Genomic DNA, 22,192 nt, shown 5'->3' on the forward strand with positions numbered 1-22,192 from the left:
TTTGATCTGTGGAATTATGAAACTCCTTGTGGTATTTGATTAAGGAGGCATTGGGGAGGCATTGGGGAGGCAAGGACAATCCCCAGACAAGGACTGTATATCTCGAAACAAGACGCTGCAACTCATGATAAGGAAGCGGCAGACGGACAGAGAAACAAATGGAAGGACTATAAATCTCAAAACTGGACATTGGAATTTGTTATAAAGGTACAACAAATGGAAGAATTAGCAACAACCAGCGCTTGCAATTAAGAAACATGCCAGCTCAGCAGATTCCTGACCAAAGGTGAAAAGTACACTGTGAGGAAGACTCGGGGTCTTCCTCCCAAAGACCCCTGCCCACATCCCAAAGACCCCTGCCCACAATTCTTGGGAGGCTCTATGCAGGTGCAAGGTGCCAAAAGGCTAATTAGCATGAGAAGCGAGGGAAGGCGGGCATAGGTAAGGAATATGTATAGGCGCTTGTAGAATATTGAGAGATTGATTGTATAAATTCAAGACTGCTTTCCGCCTTGGGTATGCACGATAGGTGGAGAGATCCCCTGTGCATCATCCAGCGCTGCAATAAAGACTATACCACTTCAAGGAATTTCGGCTTTGATCTTTGAATCATATTTGAACACTTTCTTTCTGTGATCAAAAAGCTTCCTTAAACAAAGCCTCAAGCTCAATTACACCAGTGTGTTTTTAATTTTCTACGGCTGGTTATTTCTATAGCAATACAGAATAACACTGCTCATAATTCCTGAGGTGGGGGGAACTATACCAGCCTCTGAAAGGGTGCTAGCAAGCACCTCTAATTAGCTGAAAGCTTTTGAGGTATCAGCCCATTGTTTTTTCAGGGAGGGGGGGAATGGGAGCCATACTTTGAAACTGAAGTGCTAGGTGCTTAATAAAATGGGTCTGCCAGAATTGTAGGTGTGGTGCTAAAATATGAAGCCTGGCATGGTGGTAGGCCTTGGTGAATCACTGGATCCATCTTTAGGTGTTGCAGAAGTGGGATAATTTGATCCTGCTGTAATATGAATAGTATTGAAATGTCCTACCAACTGAATTAGCAATGTTAACAACTATCTGCGACTCAACTAGAAAATAACCTGCAATCTCATGTATTTGCAATTCACTTTATAAACTCATTGCCATCCATGATGATGATGATGATGTAGAAACACCGAATTCAGGAATAAGGTTTTGTAAATTGATATCATGTTGTCACTGTAGTATTTCAGTGAATTGGAACAGCAGAATTCCATGGGTAGTACTTGTTAAATGTACTTGTCAGCTGGGCTCTTAATTGCATGCCAACTACGATAAGACAGCAAAGGTATACTTACTGGTGTATTTATATTGGTGTATTTATAGACGAAAGAAGGGAGTTTGCAGCCACTTTATGTACCTGTGTAGAGGTTCAGCTACGTGTAATTGTTTTCAGATTGTATGTGCAAAAAGAAGGATTTGGCAGCATTAGCCACTGCTGCCACTGTACAAATAAAGACTGTTGTGCCGTTGTACTGTTTACATTAACTATAAATACACCACAGTAGAGAGAGACTAGAAATTCCAAGCTTTTACTGAAGAGTCATACTATAGTTCTTTTTTTTTTTTTTCTTAAGCCAAGCACAGCAGGGAGTCTGCAGACAAAACTTTGAGTGTTGTCTGCTTTAGAGCAACATCCAGCATCATAAGTTCTTGTGGAACATGACTGAGCACTTTTATCTGGTGCTTTTTCTTGCTGTAAAGATGCACCTGTAATCTTTTCTCTGAGCTTCAAGTTTCAACATATTTCGTGTCCAGCTAGTAAGAGCATGAAGTCTCTCAACTTTAACTAATTTCCTCAGCTGGTTAACTATATAGTTATTTAGCATTAAAATATTTGTCAATGTATGCACACGTGTGCATATGTGCACAGTCTTGTCTGCACAAAAATCCAAATGTATCCTGTTCTGTCATTTAAAGAGTGACAAATATGAATTACTTATGATGTAGATATGATTGACCTGTATTTTCTAGATACATAGTTGTGGTCTGATCAGCTAATCTGAATATCAGCATCAAGTAGATTCACAGCTCAATGGCCGTTTTCTCCTAAGATGACCAGCTTCATTTTCTCTTCTTTTGAGAGAAATGGAGTTGAGTAACTTTGTGTGACGAGAATGCTCTTTTCTGTAACCTTTTTGTCTCCTGTAAACTTAAGAGTAGAGCATGGTTCTTTCATCTCTGAAAAGTGAAATGACATATTCCTTTTAAATCATTATTTTGGGGAATGGTCTCTGCCATGCTATTGTTGCATGTTGACATACCTGAGTATATATGGAGCACCTATACAATTTTGGACTGGAGAAATTCTGGAGTTAAGTGGTAAAGAGAGCCTGTGGAAACTTCTGCAGAGTCTCATGTTCTTTTGTAATAGTACTTAATAAGGAACAGATTTGTAGGTTATCTAAGCAGATAACTCAAGAACTTGTTTCAAACTCTAAAGATTCCTTTTGAACAGCAATTTCAAGAAGTATGTATTATCTCACTACACCTCTGTCATAATATGTCAGCATATCTAGATGTCTGTTTTCTATGAAATTTGTAATCAGAGATGGATATCATCACTTTCAATACTCTGCTAATTGACCAAACTCTGCATGGAAAAACTGCAGTTGGACAAACATAGATATACCCAGGATCTATCTTTAATGCTAGGTAAATGATTTGATCTTTAGAATGGTGTCCCAGGGATGTACATATTGCTTTTAGCTACAGGCAACAACAGAAGGCATAAGTGTTGCTTAGTTCCGTCTCCCCCCAGCGTATCCTCTGTGTCTTGCTGTAAGAACAGGTGAACTTGATGTTTGTGGACGGTACCAGCTGAAATGCTGGGTTCACCTCCCTGTGGAGAAAACTGCTTGCTGAATCTCCAGTGCATTGCAAACAAAATTAAACTTCTTGTAAAAGAAGAGATAAGGCTGCTTACCCCAAACTGGAGCTTGCGTATGTGTATTATCTACTTCATTTTTAAATTGTGTTTGTCAGGCTCTGGGGATGGCATCTGAAATAGTTTTTAAGCACTAAATTATTCTATTCTATTCTATTGTGTCTTTTTCCGCCCAGAACATGAAGACCAGCTTCTTTTAGAGCCACCTTTTTTCCACGAAATCTCTCAAGAGCGAATGTATTAGCCTAAAATGTGTTTGGTAGATTGTTGTTGTTTTTTTTTTTTTTTTATGTAATTCTTCTTTAGTTACCTAAGGTAATACAGTGTAGTCAGTTACAATATAAATAAATTATACTGTATCTTTTTGATTTCTCCCTCATTCCCCCAATTCCAGCCCTGTCTTATGCTTTTTGAGCCAAAAAAAAAAACACTTCTGTGGTTTAATGATATGAATTATTGCTTGTTTGATCAAACAATGTTTTCATTCTACCTTCTGTGCTACTTTCCCAGGAAACTGATAATTAAAAGAAGCCAGCTCAGTAGAATTTCAGACATGGCAGTGGAATCTGCTCTAATCAGTTCAGTCCCTACCACTGCATCTCGTTTTGCCTTACTACAACTGGAAAGTGATACTGATTCAGAGCCTGGAAAAGGCAGAAGTGGCCGACGTGCTGGTAAATCTCTAGCTTCAGAGTGTAGATCTACAAATGTGAAGAAAAGAGAGAAAAGAAGAAAAAAGAGAGAACAGCAGCAGAGTGAGGCCAATGATGTAAAGGGATTGTATTTTCAACAGTGAGTAAGGTTGTTGTCTCATCAAGAGTTTTTGCTGTCCCTGAAAAGTCATTGGTTTTGGTTTTTCCTGTGAAAGAAGAACTACTTAATCGCAGATTACATCTTTACATTGTCCTGTCTTCTGTTTCTGAGAAGTACTTGCATGCTTTAGGGAACTGAAGCTGGAAATACACCTTTTTGTTTCAGTCATTTCACAGCTTAGCTTTCTAAATGTCTCTTTGTTTATCAAGTCTTTAGGGTGGAGTAAGCTCTGTGCACTTACAAATTGCTAAAGCAGTGTTCCATGTCATGAATGGGACCGACTCGGTCTTATCTGTTGTTTTTCATATACAAATCGGACAGAATCCGTTCGCATTTTGCTCCTTGAGCTCTGTCGGCATTGTGTCTACAGATGTGTCTGTGTGTGGATGTGTGCCTGGGCACTCCCGGCGGCTGCTGGGCCAGCAGCTGCGAGCAGTTGTGAGCGTGGCTCGCCTACTTGGAGACCGCTTGTGTTTGAGGGAAAACTCAGCCTTTACCGCTGAGCTCCACCGGAGCCGTGAGGAGACGCTCTCCTCCATGACGAGCGCGGCGATGGAAGCCGCATTTCGCACCCCTGCTTTGACCACAAGCAGACGGCCCCCTCCACCCTCCCCAGGACTCGAGGGCGAGCTGTGCGCGTCCCTGGGGGCCGGGGGCTGCCCCCCGGTGTCCCCTCACACCCACCCCTCAACCCCCGCTCCGCCCGCGCCCTCCTGCCGCGGGGGGCCGCTGTGCGCGGCGGGGCGGCGCCGCCGAAGGTTGCGGCCGTTGCCTAGCGAGGCGCTGTCACCAGCAGCGCGGGCGGCCCAGGCGCGGCCCGCCGGCCCCTCAGCCCGCCCGGAGGCTGCCTCCCGCCGCCCGGAGCAGGTTTGGAGCGGGGAGCGACGGGGCCGGGGCCGGGGCTGGGGCTGGGGGGAGCCGCCCCACAGCGCCGCTGAGCCGGCATTTTGCTTGGTGTTTGTTTGAGGAAGTAGGAAATGGGATCTCTCCCCTCCTCCGCCCCTCCCCTCCCGCGACTGGTTTGGGTGTCATTTTGGGAGGGGGGGGGAGTCAGTAAGTTTTCAGTATGTGCTCGTGATTGCCGTGCCCTTTCTGAAATGAGCAGGATTTCAGGCTCTTGCAAAGCCTCCTTGACTGAGAATCAGCAAGAGAAGAGCAGAAGATGTGTTTGGGATCCGGCAGCATTTGATACCCATCGAGGCTTTGGAGTGTTTCTGGTAGACATTTGTAAAGAAATCCTATTCGATGCTTCTTCTTGTGCTTCAGAATTAATCCGTGGGGGGCAGTATAAGGAGCCATGGTTGCTGAAATATATAACTAATAAAAAATAGTTCCATATGGGCATAAAGAGACGGATTAAAATCAGAGGAATGCTTGGTGTGTAGTAATCACAACTATTTAAAATCATACCCCCCATGTAAGCAACACGACAGCTTTCTGTGCTTCTGAAATTCTAAATACTTGGCCCTTGTAAGCAGAAGATGGCTTTCAAGCACGTGTGTGTCTATAGGTATTAATTCCGGATAAAAAGGTTTTTTTGAATAATTTCTGTTGCCTATGCATCGGTACTGTAGCAGTGAGAAAATAAGGTTCATTGTAAGTCTATGCTTTATCAAGAGTTCATTAACAAGATCTTACAATATTGTTGCTTCATCCGGCAGTATAACGTCCAAACAGAAAGTCTGACCACTTTCAGACCAAAGGTTAAGTCTGCTAGCTTAGAAGGTAATAGAAGCAAAATTAGTTTCTGCACTGGTTTAACAGTTGTTAACATATCTGCTTTTTTATCACAGTTCCTTTCCAGGGTGTAATGTTGCTTATGTGCATCACTCTTCATGCTGATAAATATTTTAAATTACAAACAAACTTTGATTATCATACTTATCCACTTATCCAAAGCATAGAGAAGCATAACTAGAAACATGGGAAAATGATATGCATAAAAGCAACAGACAAATGCAGCAAGCATAATTTAGGTGATTTAAAATGTAAGGATTTGGACCTAAGAAATATTCTGCCAAAAGTCTGTAAAAGTTGGTTTTATTATTTACTGAACTATAAAATACAAAGTTTAGAAATGTAAATTTTGCACAGTGCAGATGACACACGATGTGAAAGTAAGCAAGTCACTATCACATTCCTTCAGAGACTGATGACGTCTAGTTGCATGATAAATGTGCCTTAGGGAGGCTGTGGTAAGCTCTCATAGGACTAACATGAAGATCAGTGTTTGCCTTGTGGCCAGCAGGTGTTGGAATAATTCGTTAAGTTTTCCTTTAAGAGCACTGTGTAAAAACAATAAGGCTATGCAAAGGAATAGTAAATGTTGTGAAATAAAAGGAAGCTGATTATGCTAGGTGAAAGGCCACAATCTCCTTTAAGCACCTGCAAGAACAACTGCAAAAATGCTGATGTTTATAAAGTAGCCTGCTGGGACTATAATGAAGATGTCAAAACCTCAGGCGGGCAGCCTTTCTTTAGTCCCCTTAAACCATCTGTGGATAATGTGTGGAGGGGGGGATGATCTCAGAAACCATGTAATCACAAATTTCGTGTCTTTTAGTCTCTTAAAACAAATATAAAAACAAAGATCAAAGCCACCATCTAGACTGTGCTGATTGACTTTTTGAAGAACAGCCCAAAGCTAGCATAAGCAAGCACTCAGAGTTCTAAACAATCAGTATCAAAAAAGACTAAACAAGAACATGTTTATCTACCAAATATCTTCTTGTATCCTTTTTCTGTTTAAATCTTCAGCCAGCTGGACATTCAATTTATTGAAAGCATGCCTTCATTTACTAAGAACATGAGTATATTCTTATGGATATGAAAATATATATTTATAGACAAAGTAGAGAGAAAATACATATTAAGCTGTACATAAAATGAGGCAAATGGCTGAGAAAATATGTACTCAGGCAATGCATCAGCTGGTTATCTTTATTTTTTCTTTTTTTTCTTTCTTTTTTTTTTTTTTTTTAATGGGAAGTTTTTATTACAACTTATTACATAGCTTGTAAAGTAATGTAAAATCTCTGATGTAAAGTCTTATATTTCATATTGAAATGCAAAGAACCTGGAATTAAAACTACCACTTAAAGATGATATTTTTATGGAAACTTGAATCCTATCACTGTTTTTGATTCGAAGTGTTCTGAATCATTATTTCTCATAATTACATGCAAATTAACATCTCATATGAACACATGGATTTCTATTTTATTTCATTAAGAGACAGAAAATAGCAATCACAAACAAAAAGTAACTGAACTCTTTCCAAAGTCTGAAAGTCTACAGACAAAATTTGCTTTGGTCTTTCAATAACCCAAGCACTTGCCCAAATTTTTAATCTTTCTGGATCCTGCTTCTCTGCAAGTCTTCCAATGTTTTTGCTAGACATAGCCTGATTTCATATGGCAATAAATATTTAAAACAAGAACAGACCCAAAAGCACAGATTTCCTGCAACAGACACCGAGATTTAACTCTTAGTTTTTCACTAATCCAGGAGCTCCAATCGTCAAAAATAGTTTACAGCCTTTTTTGTCTTGGTCCCTCATTAGCTATGCTGAATGTCCTTGGCATCAAGAAATGAAGTAGCCATTTGCTCACTGTAGTATCCTTTGAATGGCTGTAAACCAGTAACATCAGGAAAGGTACTGCTTTGCCTCATTAGATTTATTGAACTAGCAGGGAACCATTCTGTTGCATGACTGAAGTCACTATTTGACTAAGTAAACATTTAATGTATTTTAACTAATGTTTCATGCCTACTCACAGCTTACAACTATTGCAACTATATATTTCAGCCATTTTCCTTTTTTTTCCATAACTGCCTCTGATTTTCTTCAGTCTAAACAAGACAAACTATAAAAAAAGGTCTCGCTCTGCCAAACTGCCAACCTGCATTGGTAATTTACATATTAATAATTACATACATAAAAGAGTAAAGCATTACTTAGCACAATTCATTAACAAAAAGCAGTTTGCATGTTGCCAGAGTTGAACATCACACAAGAATTGCAAGACCTGTCGCCTTTACATTAATATGCAATGCAGGACTTCAGCAGGTGCTCTACCTCCTGAAATCATTTTCATGAACAATTCGTCATGAAAAGTACTCTGATGGAAATATAATTTGCAATAGAGACCAGTGAAAAAATCAGATGTTGTCTCTGGCAACTGTACCAAAATTTCCAGTCACTTGTATGGGTCAAAAAAAAAAATTAAATCCAGTTCCATACCCTCACGTCAAATAAAAAGATAAACTTATTAAGTACTGTCCATAAGGATATGAGTGTTTTTATCTGCTTTTCATGAAAAACAAAGAAAGAAAAACACACGCACCCTATGCCAAAGTATCACCTCTCCTAAGGCTTGAAATTTGCTTTTAATTGAAGTTTTAACACATCTGTGCTCCATTCCTACCTCATCTCTGTGTGCCAATGGTGTCCATACAGAAATACATACTTCATAAGAGAAAAAGAAAGATGATGACAGTTCCCTTGATCAATTTTTAGCAGGCTCCTCTAGGCAGCTGTAGCTTTAATCCTCAGAAATTAAGACTAAATCTGTGAAGAAGTGCATTAAACAAATTTCACCCACTATGAGGGTGGTGAGGCAGTGGCACAGGCTGCCCAGAGGAGCTGTGGGTGCCCCATCCCTGGCAGTGCCCAAGGCCAGGCTGGATGGGACTTTGAGCAACCTGGTCTGGTGTGAGGTGTCCCTGCCCATGGCAGAAGGGGTGGAACCAGGTGGTTTTAAGGGCCCTTCCAATCCAAACCATTCTGTGATTCTATGAATTGTTGGAACTGTACTGTAGCATTCCAGCCAAGCTTTGTGTACTGGGTACACATGGTAAAGGTTTGGCTGCAGGGGTGAGCAGAGCCCAGCAGCTGCCTCATGTCAGAGCAGAGCTAGCTCCGGCCGGCTCCAAAAGGTTCTGGCTGCTGGCCAGAGCTGAGCCAGAAAGTTTAAATCACGAATTTAAACTTTCCACTTACCACAGCAAACTTCTATGTATGTCACCTCTTGGTTGCTTAGATCTCTTCCTGATGCACAGTAGCGCAAGGCTCAATTTTAAAAAGTCCCTTATTAGGAAACCAGGATGAATGTGACAAGGAGGGAACAGTTTATCACTTCATTCTTTCTCTAACTATCTCCCATTCTTCACTTCTAGGGCAGGACGCTCAATTCACTATAAGCAGTAAAAAAAAAAAAAAAAAAAAAGGCAACAGGCTGTAGCCACCAGGAAAAAAACAGCTATGATGGAAAGTCTTCAAGGTAAATCATTAGCTCCTAGACCTTTTTAAGTCCAGTCAACTGATCTCGTCATAAAATGAAGATGAAAGACATGGTCAATACAAATTCAGAGAATGGTAGAACAATCTGTTTCTTCAGACACAGAACGTCTGCATCCAGCTAGTTTGCAAGTAATCCGATGTGCACAGGAGGATCAGGTGGAGCAGTCAGTTTACTGCAATACCACTTTTCTCAACTTATAACTTTGTAAGTGCCTTGTTTTATCTCTGCTTGTCAAGCCTTTTGTACCAGGTATGTTTTTGTACCGTGCCTTCTGCCTATTCAGGAGAAAGCAGAATGATAAGGACAATATGCTTGCTTGCCTACTGCATGCTACAGTAGACAAATCATGGAAACCTTAAACATGGAAGTTAAAATTTTCATGAACGTCTTAAAAACAATAATAGGAAACTTCTTTAATAGTTGCTATGATCAATCTAAGCACAACTTTTAATTTCCAGACCACTTGTTTTCAATTTTTCATTTCTAGACTATGTCTTTCTAACTGTGGGATGGGAAGTGGACAATAAAATTAAAAAGAATCATGGATGGATTGAAGATAAATTAATACTGATGAAGATATATTTTTATTAACAGGCTGTGAGCTGTGTCTATTTTCAGATTAAAGTTTGCTATAAAAATACGAAGCCAGCATAAGTTTAAAGCCTTCAAATATATTTTGGGTATTTGCATAATTACACTTGCAAATTAAAATTCCACTATTAAATACATATATATACAAGCACACCTTTTTATTACTTTTTTTTTTTTTAATGGATTGGCACTGGACATTTTCTGTAACAAATCTTTAAATGACGTTTAGATGTAGAGCTTAGTGATATGGTTTAGTGGAGGACTTGTTAGTGTTAGGTCAGAGGTTGGAATAGGTGATACTGGAGTCCTCTTCCAACCTAGATGATTCTGTGATTTTGTAAAATATGAATGACCGTGATTTTACCACACTTATTACAAACAATTAAATATCATGCCAAGTTTATTACATCAAGGCACATATCTTTGTTGAAGAAGATAACCACAATGCAATTTTAACATTTAAATGATAGTACCCAGCACCTCAATTAACCTAGTGCTCATGGCACTGAAAGGAAAAAAAAAAGACAAAGAACTCCATATGCATCTGCACATTTCTTAGCAAACAGCAAATTAATTCTGAGTGAGCAGTTTTGAAGTTAGATACATCATGCATTTGTGTCTCTTGGTAAGAAGTCAGTTTCTCTCGTATGCACGGTTGAGCTACAAAATAAGGAATTACCAAGCACCTGACCTGTTGTATGTCCACACAGATATGGAAATCAAGCTGAATTGTTTGCAGTTTCTATCTTTTCTAGAAACCCTAACAGAACGCAATGAGGATAACACAGGTTTAATTCCTATTTTCCAGACAAATGGCAGTCCTCCCTCTAACATAGTCTATACTTACGGGTTTAGCTTTAGACAAGTGTACTTCAGAGAACTGAAAGGATTGGCCATCTTAATGGTAACAAAGGAATTTCTCAGAATTACTGACCACAGAGATTCATAGGAGCAAAGAGTAAGAAAAGATTTTGTAAAGGTTTGTGTACTCTAGGAGACCACAATCTCTTTGTCCCCTCGCCCCCCCCACCGCTATAGCCAGAATTGCAAATGGCTCTGTAAATGTTATGGAGAGCTTTTCTGAAATCAATTCTAATAGCTTTGAATATAACTATAATCAGATTTTGTTTAAAGCTCTTGATATGTTCTTTGCACAGGATGGCTATCGGGCACATATAATTGAACATTATATAATAAAGAAAAAATACATTGGCTTTTTGTTCTAGGCACTAGTTTCCATGGACTACTTCTCATTGTATATTACCATTTTCATAAAAGCAGCTCCAAACAGTTGCAAAGACTTATATATGTAGTCATTTTTTTGCAACGCCCACAAGCTTTAACATTTCAGTTGTTCAGAATCTTACTGGCCTATGCCCCTTTCCCCAACAAAGGAAATAAGGGCACAAAAATAATTTCTCTTCTTGTTTTCTAATGTCTTAGAACAACACATATTCTACCTACACCTGAAGAGGCAACAAGTCACCAAATTTCAGGAAGCATAAAGCATTTAAGCAGGGAAGTCATGCATACACTATTTGGCATGTGTGAAAACCATTCAATTTCAAACATTCTTATCTGTATGGAGAATTTAGGCACTTCAGCAATTCCATGCAAATGGTCCAATACTGCTTTCACCATGTTCTCTCTTAAATAATGTTAACCTCATTCATCTCCAGAATCACAAAATTGGTGCAGTTTACTAAAATTTTGAATGAATTCTCCACCTATTTCCAACACTTGCTTGGAAACAGAGCTGAGAGTGACACCTTACCAAATATGTTTCATTTAGAAAAGATTAGAAGACAAAACGTAAGTTTACTGCAAGGAAGTACATAAATTTTAAATTAGTTAGAAATATTAGTACACACAAAAAGCAATATACTATTTTGAATAAATTCCTGGTGCATTACTAAGTAACTTTAGGTAAAATAATGTTTATCTAAGAGAAACACGGAATTGCTTTACAGGCAAGGAGTAACCTAAAGAGGAGAGGCTTAGTTTAGATATAAAGAAGAAATTATTTGCTCTGAGGGTGGAGAGGTACAGCAACAGGTTGCCCAGAGAAGCTGTGGATGCACTTACCCACAGAGAAGATGTGGAACACTTCCCCACCCCTGGAAGTATTCAAGGCCAGGCTGGATGGGTCCTTGGGCAACCTGGTCCTTGGGCACCAGGGAAGTGTCCCTGCCCTTGTCAGGGGGCTTGGAACTCAATTATCTTTAAGGTACCTTCCAAACCAAACCATTCTATGATTCTGGGATTCTCACATCCTCTTTCCTTACTACCCTTTTGGAAGTCAGTACTCTTCAGACAGCTGCAGGCCCTCTTTCAACCTACATTTCTGGGAACAAAAACAAATTTTCATGTTGAATTTATGTCTCACTTTTGAGTATTTGGGCTCCTCAGTGTTGTATTTGTAAATATTTCATTTCTCTGAGTTTGCCCTTTAAAAACCAAGGGCATTAAAGATCTCTTCCTGTTTACCCATTTAAGTTAAAGCAAATCAATGAAGAATCATAGGATCTAAAGTTCTTTTGTTTTTTCCTAAAATTTTTCTTAATCCTCAATATCAGATTTGTCATGGCAAAGAAATCAATGAAGATACTGGTTGAATGTCAGTACCTAGGCTCTTGGATTATTACTACCATTTTTTTCCCCATAATCCATATTTAGAAAGCTAAAATGTCATATATGACTAGAGTGAACACTCCTATCTACTTTTTTCCCTTTAATACTGTTAGAGAGATCCACAGTTTCCAAAAACTACCTCATCAGAAATTCCTTAGTATCTCTTCCAGACTTCACTGACTCAAGAAACAATGTTATTGACCACACATCTTAGCTTCCTTTCTATTTTCTCTGAACATCATCTTAATTTTTGTAATTACTTTCGTTAGTTAACCTATAGAGCTGGGGTTCAAGCAGATCAAGTTCCTATGTCTAGACATATGTTCCTATGTCTATGAGACTTCCCCCATTCCACACGAACACCTCTATAGTGGCATGCTGACCACAACTAATTAATAATCAAATCCATTCTTCAATGGAGTTACATATCTGGTTATCCCTATTATCAGTATTTATATCTTCCTTTTTCCCTTGCCACTTCTCCTATTACTCTTTTGCTATTTTTACTACATTTGCCATTTTCTTTTTTTAATTCTTCTTAAGTACTAAGTTAGTTTAAAAGAATTCATTACTTCTTCCGAAGTCTCATTTTTGACACTTTCTTTTACTATTTTTCCACTCTCAATTTGAAGATTACACTATTGCAGTGGAATCTATCCATCATGAAGAGCTTGATTTCGTTGAATGTTACCTTGTAGTCAGGTATTCTAAATGAATCTTGAAGTGATTTTTGTTTCTTTTTTAACTTTTATTTATTTATTTATTTATTTATTAAGGGGATTAAAATAATTTCACCCATATAGCCCCAGCACCTTTCCTAATCTTGGGCAATTACTCGTTAGAGCAAATAATTGTCATTTGTTCCAAGTACCAGTCTTTGCTAGTAGTGACATTGTTACCAGCTTACCGTCCCCCTCCATACTAGACACCCAAAATTTTCTTTTTAAGTGAAAGAATGTCCTTCTAGAGAATGGAAGTTTTTACCCTGACATCTTTTAAGGCACTGATCCTTTATTTCCGTCTTACTATTCTAATCTTACTAATTACTATTTAACCCCCAAACTACTCTTTCCCATTATGTTTTTGTTTGTTTGTTTGTTTTTTTTAACATAATTTGCAAATTGCTTTCAGCAAAGCATTAAAGATAATGTTATTTCATTAATTTAAAATTAGTCAAGGTGATTCTCATGATATTTTCTGTTGTTCTTATGCACAAATTGCAAAACACAACTTTTATTAGCCTCACACTGAATTACTTAATTACAGGATGAAATCATATTCAGTAATAACAACTAAAGCACTTAGCCGTGTTCAAGAATGAAGTGAAAATCATTTAGATTCTTGCAAGTGGGTTCTCAGAGTTCCAATACATTTTTAAAGATACTTTTATATCACATAAAACGCATTCTTTTATATGATAGGACAATCCATAACAGAAGAAAATGAAGATCTTCATCCACTACAGCACTCTTTACTCTGAAAGAGAATGTCATGCTATAACCATTACAAAGAATTTCATTATTCTCTCAACCACAGCAGCCACCCAGTGGCTACTCTTTTTAATACTCAGACACGCATAAAACCAGGAATTTAGGAGATGGTCAGAACCTGCAATTTTCAGTGATAGCCTCTTGCATTAAATATTCCTTTTATGTGAAAGAGGAAATAAAGCCATCAACATTTTTTCTTTGGAAGCAGACTCTACACAAACATTCAGAAGAAGAGGAAGAAGAAAAAAACAAAGATACGGATGTAAATGTTGTGAGGCTCTTTTGTCATTACTGTTTTTATATATATATATAGATATAGATATATATCTATATATCTATATATATATAGACATTATATATATATAAACATATATATAAACATATATATATAGTGTCTGTTTGCTTTTCTTTAAATAAGAGACTGTTAATAAGAAGATATATTGTTAATAAAGTTTTAATAGGAAAATATTTCTGTGTGATAGGCTATTTTTTTTCTTTAAACTATAAATCTAGAGAGAAAAAAAAAGTTATTAAATGGAAAAAAAGTTATTAATGGATGTTAAAAGTATCAAGAAATTTAGACCAACAGCACTGACAGATGTTTCTGAACTACATTATAACTCGTTATGAAAGTTTTGCAACAGTTCTCAATCTTGCAGGAACATAAGAGAATTTATTTCATGCCTTATTTAAGTGTCTTTTTGCGTAGGTGCCAGAAAATGGCTTCATATCCAAAAGCTTGCCTGTTTTTTTTTAACTGTATTGGTCTAGCTAAAAATGTTACTCTCCCTGCCATTTTTGCCTTGAAGATATCCGTAAACCTTCACAGTTTCAATATTATTGATTATTAGACACTTTAATATTTATAAAGCAATTATATACAGCCAAAGAGGAACTTAAATAATCAAATTCATTTAAGATGACAAGAAGCATGAAGTTCTTCATCCACATTCTTATGATCTTCCAAATACTCTACTTGAAACCACTTCTTTCCATTTTCTAAGTTCCGAGTTTAACAAAATCTGTGTACATAATGTTTCAATAATGAGGAAAACCTCTATAAAATTCAAAAACTATAACAAATATAAATTATTATCAATGAATAATGCATGTTACTACCAGACAAGAAGTGACAGACGATTACAAAGAAAAGAACCAATACACTTTGTTGTAAATGGCATCGGTTTCTGCTGTGCATACCTAAGTATGTTGGAAGATATATACTTATTGTTACAGGAGTTCCCTCCAGCAATCTTAATATTTGGAAACTGCTATAGTGCACTCTCATTTCAATTGAATGAATGCCATTCTTTGATATTCCTGTATAAGAAACAGAATCAGGAATGATTCTTTGAAATATAAACTTGTGTAATAATTTTGTGTTCTTTCACGTTATTACTAGCCTCTACAACTGTATTACTTGTGCTTTCAGTAAACTGATAAAAATTTTTGCCATTTCATCTATAATGATAATGATCTCTAGGAAACAAAATACATAATTAAAAAATCATAAGCTGACCTTCAATGTATGTTTGACCAAAGTCTGGAATTTCTCTTTGAACTGAATCTGATAATTGTGTTCTGTGCTAGAGACGATCACGTACAGTCAGGACTATGCTGCAGCTTCCTTGACACAAAGCTACACAGTCAGTGTCACCAGTCTTCCATACATGTGTAGGACAAGCCCACTTTCTGCATCAAGCTGAGTGAAGGTCTACATGAAGTCTTTTAGCAGCACCTACAGATTCCTGTTTTTTTTTTTGTTTGTTTTGTTTTGTTTTTCTCTCAGAGATAGCCACTTCTTTTTGTCACATTTTCTGCTTACTTAAATTTCTTTTTCTTCTCCATCATTATTAGTCCCCAACTTCAAGATGACCCATTTATTTCTGCCCATTTTTCTTTGTAGAGGGTTCAGAACCTCTAACTGAGAACCCAGGAATCAAACATTTTGACACATCTACTTGTTGGTTTGACACCTGGAATTTGATATATAAGTTCAGGTTGAGGAACTGGTATGTTCTCCAAAGCAGACTGCAGGCAACACACAAAAAGTTAATGGAAATATGTAATTTCTTCATACATCATCCCTTCTCATGGAGGAAAGTAGTTACTAGCTTATCTTTGTTCAACTCCTTAACCTGAAACTATTTGCTCTCAATAATTTATATTTGACTTTAATTACGTTTCAGTTCTAAGTTCCAATGAATTCTGATAGACCATATTACTGAAAACATTTGCTTAGTGTTTGCATCATTTAACCAAGGCTAGGGTCGATAAATATTAGCTAGCAGTAGGCCTACAGTCCTAATTTTTATTTTTTTTTTAATTCCTTCTGCTGGACTACAGTACTACCTGAAGCTATGACTTCAGTTTTTCCACTGCAACATGCTTAGCCACTGACAGACTAGGCTGTTGTATGGATAATACCCTTGCCAGAATTTTAAACCCTGCCCAGTGAGATTCAATTTTTATTGGACATTGGAATTAATAATGAAATCAGTTCTTAACTGAATTTAGCAAATCCCAAAGACCTTAAATTCTCTAATACTTGATTTTTTATTTTCCACTTGGAGTTTCTGAAACAAAATGAGAATAATATTAATAAAGTAGTGGAAGTAAACAAAACCAAGCATTAATATTGGATTAATATTAATGATCCAATTAATGGAGCAGTTTGTCATTCACTGATGGATCATCAGATTAGCCATAAAACATGCAACATGTTACAAAGAAGGGTTCAACATATCCACTATTTAGAATAAACAACTGATGTAGTGTATGCCTCCGTACCTGATGTACGTAGTGTATAAGTGAATGAGAAATTTGGAAGAAGCAATAAAGTAGAGTGAGCCAGAGCACAAGACGGTATGAGAGATGAAGAGGGACAATGTGACTGTGTAAGAAAAAGACTTGGGCAAGCACACAAGACTAAGCATGAAGAAGCACGTGTGAGAAAGACAGAGCAAGAGAGCACGTGCCCATGACTGAACACAAAGGAGCATACAGAAGACTGACGAACAGCAAGTGAAAGGGCAAGAGCCAAGACAATGAGAGACAGCAAGTGAGCCAGAGGTAAAATGAAGAGAGTGCGTAACAGAGGGCACACGGGGGAAGGGGTGCACACCCAATGATGGCATGAGAGCACAACAGAGATACAGAGCACAAGGTCTCTTCTCTGGTATCTCTTTCAAAAATCAGCACATTATAGCATCCAGATATTTTCTCATATTAGGAAAAATCAGGCAATGTTACCCACATGAGTGATCACCACTCAAACACTGTAACTTCACATAGCATTTGGCATGAAAGGCAAATTACTGGTTTGGAAGGTGGGGGGGTTAAATCTGACAGGGAGCTAACACACACACAAGTGAAAGAGGAACTCTTCACACGCTACTTTCGTGTACAAACAAGAATTTCATCACAGTGGAGCAAAAACATATAGTAGCAATAGCACAGGTGTCCTATGATCAGCAATATCAACAATAAAACCACAATCTTACCAAAGACAGGAGAGAATATTTAAGGTTTTAAAAACAGAGTCAAAAGTTAGTAATTATTAAAAAAAAAATGACTCACCCACTCACCTAGTGCATTTTAAATTGGAGAGCAAAGTTAGGAGAAAGACAGCAGCTGTCTCTTTCACCAATTACCTGCCAGTGCTAAAGTACTACATTTGCATCCACAAAATGCAATGCAAAACTAAATTTTACTGCATTAAGAGAACTGCTTAGTCTATCGCTTCACAGTTCAGAGAAAACATAGAAGACCCAGAACAGAATCTTGATGCACTTCTGTTTTAAAATGCAAGTCCTGACAACCTGACAATGTTTCATGTAGCCCCTTTATCTCAAAAAATATATAATAATAATAAAAATTAAAATTAAAAATCTCTCTCTCATATGAAACTTGAGCTATCCCAGAATGTATTGTTTCATTTCCAGCACACATGAAATGTAACAAGATATTGCACTTTGGTTGCCTTTTAAAAACAGAAGCACAGCAGAACTCAACATTATCCATAATCCTTTCATTCACATATTTCCTCTCACCTCTTTCATTTTTTAATCAGAGAATTGAATTATTATTGGCCTTAAAAGGCTGATACTTTATCACATCTTGCAAAGTACAAAAGCAACTTTACCTTTTCCCTGCTGCAGCCTGCCTTTTGTTCTTCTTAGATTAGTCATTTTTAAAATCTTCTCCACTGTGAAATCAAACAGGTCGCGCAGGCAGGGCGAGCAGGAAGGGCAACCCCCGCCCACACGAACGCCTCTTAACGACGGTCTTTAGCTAGGCGATAATGGTCTCCACAAGGCACGGAGCGCTCTGCAGGAGGTCGGTACACACCCAGACCGACTGCCCGTTAAAGAATGCAGCGGTTCAGGTCACCGGATGCAGGGAGTGTCAGAGCCTGCTGCTGCCGTCGGCGGGAGGCAGAGACGCTGCGTGCGTGAGATGTGAGCAAGTGGATGACCCGATCCGCATGGTGGCGGAGCTCAAGGAGGAGGTGGAGAGGCTGAGGGCCATCAGGGAATGTGAGCGGGAGATAGACTTCTGGAGCAACTCCCTGCAGGGCCTCAAGGAGACGTACCGGGGTGAGACACCCCAAACGGGGGTGGACCCCCTGCCCTGTCGCCGTCGGACAGACGGAGGGGATCTGGGAGTTGAGGAGGAGTGGAGACAGGTCCCTGCGCGACATGGCAGGCGATGCCCTCCCCTTCCGGCCCCACCTTCCCAGGTGCCCTTACAAAACAGGTTTGAGGCCCTGGAGACTGAGAGACCAGCAACTGAGGAAGAGATAGAAAGTGTTCCCAGGAGGATGCCTAGGGTGAGGAGGTCGACTCCACGCATCAGGACTGCCTCCACCAAGAAAGAAAGAAGGGTGATTGTCGTGGGAGACTCTATCCTTAGGGGGACAGAGGGCCCTATTTGTCGGCCTGACCCTACCCGTAGGGAAGTCTGCTGCCTCCCTGGGGCCAGAGTCAGGGATGTTGCCAGGAAGCTCCCCAACCTGGTACGCCCCTCTGATTATTATCCTCTCCTGATAGTCCAGGCGGGCAGTGATGACATTGATGACAGAAGCCTGAAGGCTATCAAAAGAGACTTTAGGGGGCTGGGACGGTTAGTGGACGGAGCAGGAGTGCAGGTAGTATTTTCGTCCATCCCTACGTTGACAGGGAGGGGTATGGAGAGGACAAGGAAAGCCCACCTGTTAAATACGTGGCTCCGGGGCTGGTGCCTACGCAGAAATCTTGGGTTTTTCGACCATGGGGCAGTTTACTCAGCACCTGGTCTGATGGCCGTAGACGGGTCCCTATCCTTTAGGGGAAAAAGGATCCTGGGCCAGGAGCTGGCGGGGCTCATTGATAGGGCTTTAAACTAGGTAAGAAGGGGGATGGGGCTGAAGCAAGGACTGTTGGGGCTGTGCCAGGGGGAGCAATGGCAAGGCCGGAGGATAAGGTAAAGGCCCAGCTGAAGTGCATCTACACCAATGCACGCAGCATGGGTAACAAACAGGAGGAGCTGGAAGCCATCGTGCAGCGGGCAGGCTACGACTTGGTTGCCATCACGGAAACGTGGTGGGACCAGTCTCATGACTGGAGTGCTGCGATGCCTGGCTATAGGCTCTTCAGAAGGGACAGGCAGCACAGAAGGGGTGGCGGTGTGGCTCTCTATATCAGAGAGTCTTTCGATGTTGTAGAACTCGAGGCTAGGAATGACAAGATCGAGTCCCTTTGGGTTAGGATCGGCAGGGACAACAAGGCTAGTGTCCTGGTCGGGGTCTGCTATAGACCGCCGAACCAGGATGAGGAGACGGATGAGGAGTTCTACAGGCAGCTGACAGAAGTTGCGAAATCGTCGGCGCTTGTACTCGTGGGGGACTTCAACTTCCCTGACATATCCTGGAAGCACAACACAGCCCAGAGGAAGCAGTCTAGGAGGTTTCTGGAGAAAGTGGAAGATAGCTTCCTGACGCAGCTGATTAGTGAACCTACCAGGGGTGGTGCCCAGCTAGACCTTCTCTTCACAAACAGAGAAGGACTGGTGGAGGATGTGATTGTCGGGAACAGTCTTGGGCAGAGTGACCACGAAATGGTGGAGTTCACTATTCTTGGCGGGGCCAGGAAGGGAACCAGTAAAACCACTGTATTGGACTTTCGGAGGGCTGACTTTGGGCTGCTCAGGACACTAGTTGGTGGAGTCCCATGGGAGGCGGTTCTGAAGGGCAGAGGGGTCCAGAAAGGCTGGGCGCTCTTTAAGAGGCAAATCCTAATGGCGCAGGAGCGGTCTATTCCCATGCGCCCAAAGATGAGCCAGCGGGGAAGAAGACCAGCCTGGCTCAACAGAGAATTGTGGCTTGAGCTTAGGAAAAAAAAGAGGGTTTATAATCTTTGGAAAATTGGGCAGGCCACTAAGGAGGACTATAAGGATGTAGCGAGGCTGTGCAGGGACAAGATTAGGAAGGCCAAAGCTCATCTGGAGCTCAATCTGGCTACTGCTGTTAAAGATAACAAAAAACGCTTTTATAAATACATCAACACCAAAAGGAGGACTAGGGAGAATCTCCATCCTTTACTGGATGCAGGGGGAAACTTAGTTACAAGAGATGAGGAAAAGGCGGAGGTACTCAATGCCTTCTTTGCCTCAGTCTTTAGCGGCAAAACTGGTTGCTCTCTGGATACCCAGTACCCAGAACTGGTGGAAGGGGACAGGGAGCAGGATGTGGCCCTCACCATCCACGAAGAACTGGTTGGTGACCTGCTACGGCACTTGGATGTCCACAAATCGATGGGGCCGGATGGGATCCACCCAAGGGTACTGAGAGAACTGGCAGAGGAGCTGGCCAAGCCCCTATCCATCATTTATCAGCAGTCCTGGCTATCGGGGGAGGTCCCAGCTGACTGGCGACTAGCAAACGTGACGCCCATCTACAAGAAGGGCCGGAGGGCAGACCTGGGGAACTACAGGCCGGTCAGTTTGACCTCAGTACCAGGGAAGCTCATGGAGCAGATCCTCTTGGGAGTCATCATGCGGCACTTGAAGGGCAAGCAGGCGATCAGGCCCAGCCAGCATGGGTTTATGGAACGCAGGTCCTGCTTGACGAACCTGATCTCCTTCTACGACAAAGTGACGCGCTGGGTGGATGAGGGAAAGGCTGTGGATGTGGTCTACCTTGACTTCAGCAAGGCTTTTGACACCGTCTCCCACAGCATTCTCCTCAAGAAACTGGCTGCTCTTGGCTTGGACTGGCGCACGCTTCGTTGGGTTAGAAACTGGCTGGATAGCCGGGCCCAAAGAGTTGTGGTAAATGGAGTCAAGTCCAGTTGGAGGCCAGTCACTAGTGGCGTCCCCCAGGGCTCGGTGCTGGGGCCGGTCCTCTTTAACATCTTCATCAATGATCTGGATGACGGCATTGAGTGCACCCTCAGTAAGTTTGCAGATGACACCAAGCTAGGTGCGTGTGTCGATCTGCTCGAGGGTAGGAAGGCTCTGCAGGAGGATCTGGATAGGCTGCACCGATGGGCTGAGGTCAACTGTATGAAGTTCAACAAGGCCAAGTGCCGGGTCCTGCACCTGGGGCGCAATAACCCCAAGCAGAGCTACAGGCTGGGAGAGGAATGGTTGGAGAGCTGCCAGGCAGAGAAGGACCTGGGAGTGATGGTGGACAGTCGGCTGAATATGAGCCAGCAGTGTGCTCAGGTGGCCAAGAAGGCCAACGGCATCCTGGCTTGTATCAGAAACACCGTGACCAGCAGGGCTAGGGAGGTGATCGTCCCCCTGTACTCGGCTCTGGTGAGGCCGCACCTCGAGTACTGTGTTCAGTTTTGGGCCCCTCGCTACAAGAAGGACATCGAGGTGCTTGAGCGGGTCCAAAGAAGGGCGACGAAGCTGGTGAGGGGCCTGGAGAGCAAGTCCTATGAGGAGCGGCTGAAGGAGCTGGGCTTGTTCAGCCTAGAGAAGAGGAGGCTCAGGGGTGACCTTATTGCTCTGTATAAGTACATTAAAGGAGGCTGTAGCGAGGTGGGGGTTGGCCTGTTCTCCCATGTGCCTGGTGACAGGACGAGGGGGAATGGGCTAAAGTTACGCCAGGGGAGTTTTAGGTTAGATGTTAGGAAGAATTTCTTTACTGAAAGGGTTGTGAGGCACTGGAATGGGCTGCCCAGGGAGGTGGTGGAGTCACCATCCCTGGAAGTCTTCAAAAGACGTTTAGATGTAGAGCTTAGGGATATGGTTTAGTGGGGACTGTTAGTGTTAGGTTAGAGGTTGGACTCGATGATCTTGAGGTCTCTTCCAACCTAGAAATTCTGTGATTCTGTGAAATACAATTAGATAACATTTCATTTACTGGGGCTAGCATCCTTTATTATATTAACATCATGCTCAAATTTTTATTCTAAAGTTTATTTTAAAAAATCCATTATTTCTAATGATAAAAG

At 40.9% G+C, this 22,192-nt stretch overlaps 1 long non-coding RNA gene across 1 annotated transcript; it reads left to right on the forward strand.

The window, feature by feature from the left end:
* The first annotated feature begins 2,756 nt into the window (after window positions 1–2,756).
* Window positions 2,757–6,737, forward strand: LOC139999028 (uncharacterized). Its single transcript, XR_011804004.1, has 2 exons — window positions 2,757–4,603; window positions 4,842–6,737. It is a non-coding gene; the product is annotated as an uncharacterized lncRNA (long non-coding RNA).
* The last annotated feature ends 15,455 nt before the right edge of the window (window positions 6,738–22,192 follow it).

Source organism: Anas platyrhynchos, chromosome 18 (assembly GCF_047663525.1).
Source record: "Anas platyrhynchos isolate ZD024472 breed Pekin duck chromosome 18, IASCAAS_PekinDuck_T2T, whole genome shotgun sequence".
In the NCBI taxonomy this organism is placed as follows: domain Eukaryota; kingdom Metazoa; phylum Chordata; class Aves; order Anseriformes; family Anatidae; genus Anas; species Anas platyrhynchos.